The sequence below is a fragment of the Chrysochloris asiatica genome, unplaced genomic scaffold (assembly GCF_000296735.1).
Source record: "Chrysochloris asiatica unplaced genomic scaffold, ChrAsi1.0 scaffold00566, whole genome shotgun sequence".
NCBI classification, from domain to species: domain Eukaryota; kingdom Metazoa; phylum Chordata; class Mammalia; order Afrosoricida; family Chrysochloridae; genus Chrysochloris; species Chrysochloris asiatica.
This window is the reverse complement of record NW_006409084.1, coordinates 204,405-213,520: the sequence shown is the minus strand read 5'-3', so window position 1 is coordinate 213,520 and position 9,116 is coordinate 204,405. Positions and strand designations below refer to the sequence as shown.

Sequence of the window (9,116 nt, the reverse complement as noted above, 5' to 3'; positions counted from 1 at the left end):
TTGACTGATAGCTTACATGGGAGAACACCAGTTTGACACCATTATTTCATTGAGATGATTACAATCTATTCTGTGCATCATCATCGTTCAATAGTATTTGCTTGTGTTTTTTCTTTTTCCTTGTTGTTGTTATTTTGGGGTGGGGGTGTACACAAAAACTACAATGATTTAAACAACCATAGGGCACATTCGGGAAGCATACCTGCTGGCCTCTCACACTTATCTTTCTCTTTCCATGACCCATGATGACGACATTGAGCGTGCTTGTGAAATGTTTCTGTTGAATACATGTGTGACAGTGGAGCATTTGGCAAATTATTTGCAACTCACCCATGGCTATACCTATAAAATAATCCATGACACACTTGTGTTTATAAAAGTTAGGGCAAGATGGGTAACTAAACGACACGTGGAAGAGCATAGACAGAAGCGTTTGGACATCTGCAAACACAATTTGGATTTATACTCGATGAAAGGTAAAACTTGCTTTTAAAAAAATCATTCCTGTAACTGGCTGTGATCAATTAGTTGTATACCCCACTACATTCGGACCAGTATCTTACTCTTGACCTGAAGGACTACATTCTGATTCTGAATTTGTACCCTATTAACTTCCCTTAATAAATCCCATAATTGTGAAAAAAAAAAATCATTCCTGGTGATGGTACATGGATTCATGACTATGAACCTGAGAGTAAACGGTGGAGTATGGAATGGAAACATCCTCAACTGACAACCAAGAAAATGTTCAAGAGTCAACCATCAGATGGAAAATTGATATTCACTGTTTTCTGGGATGCTCAAGGGCGGTGAGTATTGGAACACTCTCAGGAAAAGGGTTAAAAAATCAACAGATGCTCGCTAAAGAGCTATAGTCTAAACTTGGTTAAATGCAAAGCACCACATACTCTAAAGGAGACATCCTTTTCATATGAGGCCTGGAAGAGGCCACATGACACAATGTTTTCTCAGAGCATCTTTCTTGTCAAACATACAAGATATTATAGCGTATACCTGAAGAGTGTTGATGCACAGCATTATTGGTAAACCCCTGAATGAGGCACACCAGAGAAAGCATTTTTTATAACAGATTACCAAGAGCCCTATATAGCCATTGTCCTGTGACTTGATTGTAATACACTGAAGAGCAAGTCTTTGCAAAGATGCACCTTAATCAATCATGTATGTAATCCCACATATATGTTCTCCAGGTGTCCGTGCTAAATCTCTCCGTTCAGATATCCCAACTTTGTCTACCTGGATTATTTCTTCAGTCAATGGTAATGTTCTATGGCAGAGGACATTCTATGGCTGTATATCAAGATTGATATTGGTCATGTTGTACTTTGAAGATCACTGTACATAATGATTAAGTGCATATGTGAAAAATTAAAACTGTAACTGCAGTTTTCAAAGGTACGTCTGCTTTTACCGATTGGTCTTCAGAACAGATGGCATCTTCCTACCTCTCACCCTGGAAAACTCCCTCTGGCGTGTTCGCCATTTGTAGAGATCAGACTAGATCCCTCATCGCCCACCCTCAGGAGTATGACGAATCAGCCTCAACTGGGTGGCTACTTCTCAATTTCATGCGTATAACAAGCATTCACTCAGAGACCACTTATTGCAAAGCAAAATCATACATCAATGACAGAAGTGGGTGTGCCTCTGTGAGTGGAAAAGACCCTGTGGGATTGTGGAGCATGGATTAAGTACAGTTTTCTATTCGTGCTCCCATATGTCCTCCCCCTGGGGCAAGTCTAAGCCTGCCCCTCACTGATAAAGTCTTATTAAACTGAAGGAATCCTTATTTCATTGTTAGTAAAGGGGTGTAGGCTTCTCGGGAATGGGCGATACCAAATCTATTTTCTTTGTGGTTGTCTGTTCCTGGGGTTATTTTGACAGATTATCTGACTCACCTGTCATTTTCGGTTGCTTGTTGTACTCACAGATGGTAGTAATTTCTCTATCATGGTCTCTGGTCCTGCTCCCTGTCTCCTTGCCCCTAGGCTGTCCCTATCAGTGTGAATCATGCTCTTGGGGAAAGACAGATTATATGCAAAAAGATGATAGTCCCTGAAACAGAAGCCAAACAAGAGACGTAAACATTCAAGATGGGGAAATATCGATGAAGAGCGAAGAAACTGTTTGCCAAGAACAGTAAAACTCTTTCAAAGGGTCAAATGTGAACTTTGAAGCGTGTCTTGGATGACTGAAATCTGTGTCTCCCTTCATAGACTCATTGAAGAAACCCTATGCTTTTCTCTGTGGCAAGAACAAAGACAATCTTGACCAGATGCCAATTGCCAGAAAATCCAGTGAACACCTAGATAACTGTCAGCTAAGTAACTTTGTCTCACTACGGGGCTGTTTCTCTGATACACCAAACGTCACAAAAACCGGAAGCGGAAGTACGAGTTCTCCTTTGGACTTGCTCCAACTCCAGTGACAGGTAGGTGTCGACTCTGTCCTGTCTGCAGCCTCCAACCCACCACCCGCAGGTGCCCCACAGAGTCATATTAGGGTCTGAGGGCGCTTCTCCTTCTCTCCCAGAAGCACTGGTTTCTTCTCTGACCTCCTGGAGACTCAAATTTTTCTCTCCTCAGGTAGACCCCGCAGAGGTTCGGGCGGAATGCGGATGTCGGTTCATCCTCGGGTCACGAGGTGTGCTTCCCCGCGGGGCAAAGTGTGCATCTCATCTCCTTAAAGTCAGAGGCTCCCTGGTCAGTGAGTGTCGAATCACAATATCGTCCTCCCATATATTCTTGGTTGAGGTTTGGTTAGTTTCCTGTTTCTACTTTAGGCGTTCCCCCTGGAGACACGCTCACTGACTCCGCCCATCTCCCTTCTATTTCCTGTCTCACACGTGGAGCAGGAAGAGGAGCCCAGTGGAGGAGTCGGGTCCGCAATCTACCAGAATTTGAAGCCCGGATAGCAGCTGTGCATCTGTTCCCAACGTGCCCCCGAGCTCTGCGTCCACTCCCGTCCTTTGGCCTCAATCCGCGGAGCTCCGTGTCCTGTCGGGGACCTGCTCTTAGACTTCCCGAAGGTGGAGCGTGAGGATGGTGAGTCCATGGGCGTCCTGGGATCAGCACTGCATGGCTGTCCTTAGGGTTGACGGTTCACCAGTCGCTCTCTGGAAACGCGATGTAGGAAAGCTATGAGTCGGGCTGACTCGGTGGCACATGATAATATAAGGTTGTTATGAGTCTGTTATGAACTGGGGTGTCAGTCCTCTTGAATGGGGAATCAGGACGTGAATCCTTGTGGGGTGAGCTCTGTGCTGAAGGACTGCCTTTTTGCACTGTATCTTAGTTGTTAGGGCCTCCCTTGCCCCACCTAATGCATCCTGCCTGTGGAGGGTCAGGTTGGTCTATGAAAGGAGATAGAATGGCTTTTTCACAACAGGCATGTGATCTGATCATCTCTCTCGTTTCTGGTATATTTTATAATTGTTCTAGATCATAGAGACGGATAGAATGATGTTGGTCCCAGTCAAAGTGTGTAGAGACTATTTGAGGGTGTTGGGAGTTTATGAAACAAGATGCTGTCGGTGAGGAAATGCATGTATTTAGTGAAGGGACAAAGTCAATGGGTGTTCCCTTGAGCAGATCTCGTGAGAGCACAGAACCTGGTGTTATGTACCTGTGGATTCTCATGTCCCAGGAATGGCAGCCTTACCTTTTGTTCTTAGACATGTTGGCATAAGTGCTGCCTTGCTGACCGAGAATGTGTGGGATGTTTTAGGGTACAGTGATTATTGAAGATGTGGCTGTGGTCTTCACCAATGAAGAGTGGGATTTGCTGGATCCTGCTCAGAGAAAACTCTACAAAGATGTGATGAAGGAAACCGTGAGAAACCTGGCTTCAGTCGGTACGTGTGTCATCTCCCTTTTTTTTTTTTTTTTATTCCTTTAGTGAACAAAAATATTTCACTCATCAACTGTGCTTGATTATATGGGAAGAACAAAAAGAATGCCCTGTTAAATAAAAAACAAATGGTCCCCTACTATATGGAGCTCTTGCATCCAGGATTCCCCTAATACAAAGCTCTATGCATTAAACTGAGCTGTCATTTCTCTTTTGAATAAACACCTTGGGTCTCTAAGTGCCATCAGCATAGCATTGACTTCAGGGGACACTTTCATGCACTGAGAGACTTGTCCTGTGGGTGCCTTTCTGAGAGTTTTATCGGGTATCTGACAAGTTTGACATCATGATTTTGATGCAAATGAACTCACACCTGTCAATCTTCAGAGCCCCTGGAGAACCAAGTACTGTGTGGGTGACAAGGACACTTTCATTGGTCATCACTGTCTTCCTCACGATGTACATTTCTCCATGAGCTCCATGTTGTTGTGAACTGCCATCGGGTCGGTTCCAACACTTAGGGCCCTTTGTAGGGTTTCCTAGGGATGGATGGGGGATTTATCCTACAATACCACACCGGGACTCCTGAGTTCTGTGGTAGCTCGGCTCATTTGTTTTCTCAGAGAAGCTAAGGAAAAATCTAAGGAGAGTGGAAATAAGAGTCACTGAGGCCCATGTGTCAGGAAGCCTGAGGGAATGAAATTTTAGGCCCGTCCTTGAATGAAGGAAATCAGTCAGCTTCAAAAAGTTTATATTTGGCTTGCAGACACAACTTCACAGATACCTGAACTTCTTGTGTTGATTTTAGTTGCCCTCTTGAATTTGTGGTCATGGAGACTCTCTCCCTCTGTAATGTTACATGTCTCATATGTGTAATTCTTTTCTACTTAGCTCTCTTATTGATACCTGTGTATGTTACAGTCCCTCTTCTGATAGAAGTATGTCTAAGTAAATTGCATTTTAGTAATTGTCAAAGTGCTGGAATAGCAAAGTATGGCTGAGTCTTTTATTTTAGGAACCTCTGTTTCCTCTAATAATTACTATTTCTTTCTTAATATGGACTTTAACCTGAATGATTGGATCAGTGGCTGGAAACCTTAATGATGGAGAAAAGTTACCCAGTGACCATATAATGGTACAATATCTGAAGAGTAATGCTTTGTTATTATGCATGTCAAGTGAAGTTATGGAATCACAAGGCTGGAAGGATCACCTTGACAACCAGAGGAGACATTTCAGGTGAGTGTCATTCAAACAACAAATTCGTGCTTCAAAAAAATCTCATGGGGTGTCTTATAACATCAAAGTACACTTAAGTGAGGGGCTCTAAAAATTTCATAGAAAACTCTCATCATCTATCAGTTCCATCATACTGTGAACATTTTTGATTCAGTACTTGCCGGACAAACAAAGGTTGCATATGCATTTCCCAACAGAAAAATCTCTTGCCTGTTGAATTCTAGTCAGCTAAGAAACTGTCAGAAGAATAGCCAGAAATATCACCATAGAAAGCTTGTTAAGTCCATCTTCTGCCTATAACTGATTGGAATACCTAAAATGGGGCTACAATGTACCCAGTGAAGGAGGCTTCATGTGGAGCCTCTGCATTACATAAGACTATAGGTGGAATCCTGAACAGCATCCAGAATCTTCAGAATCACCATCCTTGAATGCAATACGGATGAGTCTTTCTTCATCAAATCAAATTCTATTACGCAACAGTTTTGATTGCTTATTTATGTTGGAAATTGCTGAGTCATTACAAAGTGGTTTGAATCCTTGAAGCCAACTGATGTTATATGTGTTGTATTTGCCGATGCCATCTCGACTTTTAGCAGCCCTTTGTTGACTGTCCTTGCAGCAGATGTTGCATTGCTCTTGTTACGGGCCATCAACTCAGTCCGTTTTGTGGTTTAAATCTAGCTTGCCATCTAGTGTTAATACACATGTATATATGTATAAACTGGGCTGTAAACCTATGGGTTCAGTAAAATAAGTATAAGTCACTGAAATGTTTAAAGCATATTTCCCTTGGACACAATGAGCAGGAAGTCTTACACATTGACTTGAATGGTAGTCATTGTGCTAGATGAACCATGAGACAATTAGAGGGAAAAAACATGCACGTTCACTGTGTTTGTTTCCAACAAGATAACTTTTTGTTCCTTGTCTCATTGTTGACAATTGAGTGATTTTCAGAGTACACCATCGATTTTATGTTTACACTGATGTTTTTAACAGAACTGGAGCAATCGAGAACTTCTGTGAATATTCGGACAGTAGCCAGTGTGGGGAAACCTCTAACCGTAGTCCTGATCTTACTGTGTACCAAGGCGATCCCAGAGTAGATCCTTTTGAATGCTGCGAGGCTGGAAAAGCCTTCCTGGATCATTCCCTAGAGAACAATCGTAGTAGAGCTAACACTGGAATCACTACCTGTCAGTGTCCAGACTGTGGAGAAGACTGCAGGTGTCCCTTTCATGTGACCACTCCTGTGAGCACTCGTGATGGAAAGGCTTCCTTTGTATGTCAGCCCTCAAGAATCCTGTCTCAACTCTCAACAATCACCAGTATTGAAGGGTATGAATTCAGTAGGTGGATGGAAATTTTCTGTAATTTCTCACCCTTTAGGACCCCTGTCAAAGGTCATCAATGTGTATGTAAAGAATGTTTTAGAATGGATACTCATCCTTCATCTCTCAAGTTAAATAATTCCTATCGTGAGGAACAGAAGCCTTCTGAATGTAAGAAAGCAATTCCTGAAGCCTCCTCCCTCCCTCATCATGTAAACACTCACGGTGGAGAGAGGCCCTGTAAATGTAAGGAATGTGGGAAATCTTTTAATGATTCATCAGGCCTGTCTGCACATAGAGGAAACCACAGTGGAGAGAGGCCCTATGAATGTAAGGAGTGTGGGAAAGCCTTTAGAGTCAGCTCAGCCCTCATTGCACACAGCTTTATTCATACTTGTGAGAGGCCTTATAAATGTAAAGAGTGTGGGAAATCTTTTAATAGAACCTCAAATCTCAAAGTACATAGAAGAACCCACAGTGGAGAGAAGCCCTATGAATGTAAGGACTGTGGGAAAGCCTTTAGGGATTCCTCATACTTGATTAAACATGTAAGAATCCACAGTGGAGAGAAGCCCTATGAATGTAAGGACTGTGGGAAAGCCTTTAGGGATTCCTCATACTTCACTAAACATAGAAGAATCCACAGTGGAGAGAGGCCGTATGAATGTAATGAGTGTGGGAAAGCCTTTAGAGTAACCTCAGCCCTCCTTGCACATATAATAATTCATACTGATGAGAAGCCTTATAAATGTAAAGAGTGTGGGAAATCCTTTAATAAAACCTCAAATCTCAAAGTACATAGAAGAATCCACAGTGGAGAGAAACCCTATGAATGTAAGGTATGTCCGAAAGCCTTTAGGGTGTCTTCACACCTCGTTTCGCATACAAGAATCCACACTGGAGAGAAGCCCTATGAATGTAAGGACTGTGGGAAAGCCTTTAGGGATTGCTCACACTTCATTAAACATAGAAGAATCCACAGTGGAGAGAGGCCATATGAATGTAATGAGTGTGGGAAAGCCTTTAGAGTAAGCTCAGACCTCATTGCACATAGCAGAATCCACAGTGGAGAGAGGCCTTGTAAATGTAAGGAGTGTGGGAAATCCTTCACTAAAGCCTCAAACCTCACAAAACATAGAAAAACCCACAGTAGATAGGGGCCCTTTAAATGTGAGGTATGTCCGAAAGCCACTAGGGATTCCTCACACTTCATTACACATGTGGAAACTCACAATTGAGACCTGCCTTACTACTGTACAGAGTGTGGAAAAGTCTTCAGGCAGGCTTCAAACCTGACTAGACAGAGGAATCCACACTGGAAAGAGGCCCTGTGAATGTAAACTATGTGGGAAAGTTTTCAGACTGGTCACAAGCATCACTACACATACAAGAATCCACAGTGGAGAGAGGCCATATAAATGTAAAGGATGTGGGAAAGCCTTTGGTAGTTTCTCATCCCTCCATGAACATATGTAAACTCTCAGTTGGAAGAAGCACCATGAATGGAAGGAATGTGGGAAAGCATTTAAGGATTCCTCACACCTCATTACACATATGCAAACTCACAGTGGAGACCGGCATTATTAGCGTACACAGGTGGGAAAGTCTTCAGGAAGGCCTCAAGCTTCACTAGGCATAGAAGAATCCACAGTGGGGAAAGGCCATCTGAATTGTAAACAATGTGGAAAAGCCTTTGTTGCTGCCTCATCCCTCGCTGTTCATATGAGATCTCACAGTGGAGAAAATCACTATGAGCGTAAGGAATATAGAGAAATCACTGCTAGTTGTCTATCTCTCACTGCCCAGGGGAACTCAGTTAGTTAGCTGAGAGCCCTTATGAATGGAGGCAGCTTGGGAAAGCATATGGTTGTTACTCAAACTTCAATTCATATTTGAAGATACAGTGGAGAGGAATGTGCAAATTAGTGTAAGCAATGGGAGAGAATGTCCCGTGATGCCACAAATCATCCTATGATTCCACAAAGGAGAGAATGCTTATCAGTGTAAGAAATGGAACAATGGATTTAGACCCTCCTCAATCTACAATAGACATGTGCTACTTACAGAAGAGAGAGGCCCTGTCAGTGTGAGCAATGTGGGAAAGCCGTTATTTCATTTCACATACCAGCACTTAGGGTTGAGAGGCTGTGCAGAAACTGATTCTTACATCCACACTGATCATGTGAGTCTGTCATGAAACGGCACTGAATGGGGGCAGAATTTCTCAGTGACACACGACAGCGTCGTCATAACTGTAGGGACGTATCCTCGTCAGCAGTGCTCAATGCTTGTGTACGTGTCATTTTGCCTTTTAAGACTTCGGCTATTATAAGGGTAATACCCAATCTTGATCAAATACGGTTTTTCTGTTTTCCAAGGATTTATTTTATTGATGTAATATATCGTGTTTAAGGAGCTCTCGTACCTTAGGGGTTATGAATTTGGCTGCTAACCTCAAGGTTAGCAGTTCTAAAGTACCAGCTGTTCTGTGGGAGAAAGATAAGGCTGTCTGTTCCTGTAAAGATACACACCTGCGGAAGCCCTGTACAGGGTCGCTATGCGTTGAAACCAACTCCACAGCACATAACAATAATATCATTTTTACTGTTAAACATACCAATTATGTATTTGGTTTAAGACTTTCATTTTTGTATTCAGTACAATTCCTTCCAT

The 9,116-nt window shown here is 42.7% G+C and overlaps 1 pseudogene; it reads left to right on the top strand.

The window, feature by feature from the left end:
• Window positions 1–3,544: 3,544 nt before the first annotated feature.
• LOC102814965 lies at window positions 3,545–7,919 on the top strand (annotated as a pseudogene).
• The last annotated feature ends 1,197 nt before the right edge of the window (window positions 7,920–9,116 follow it).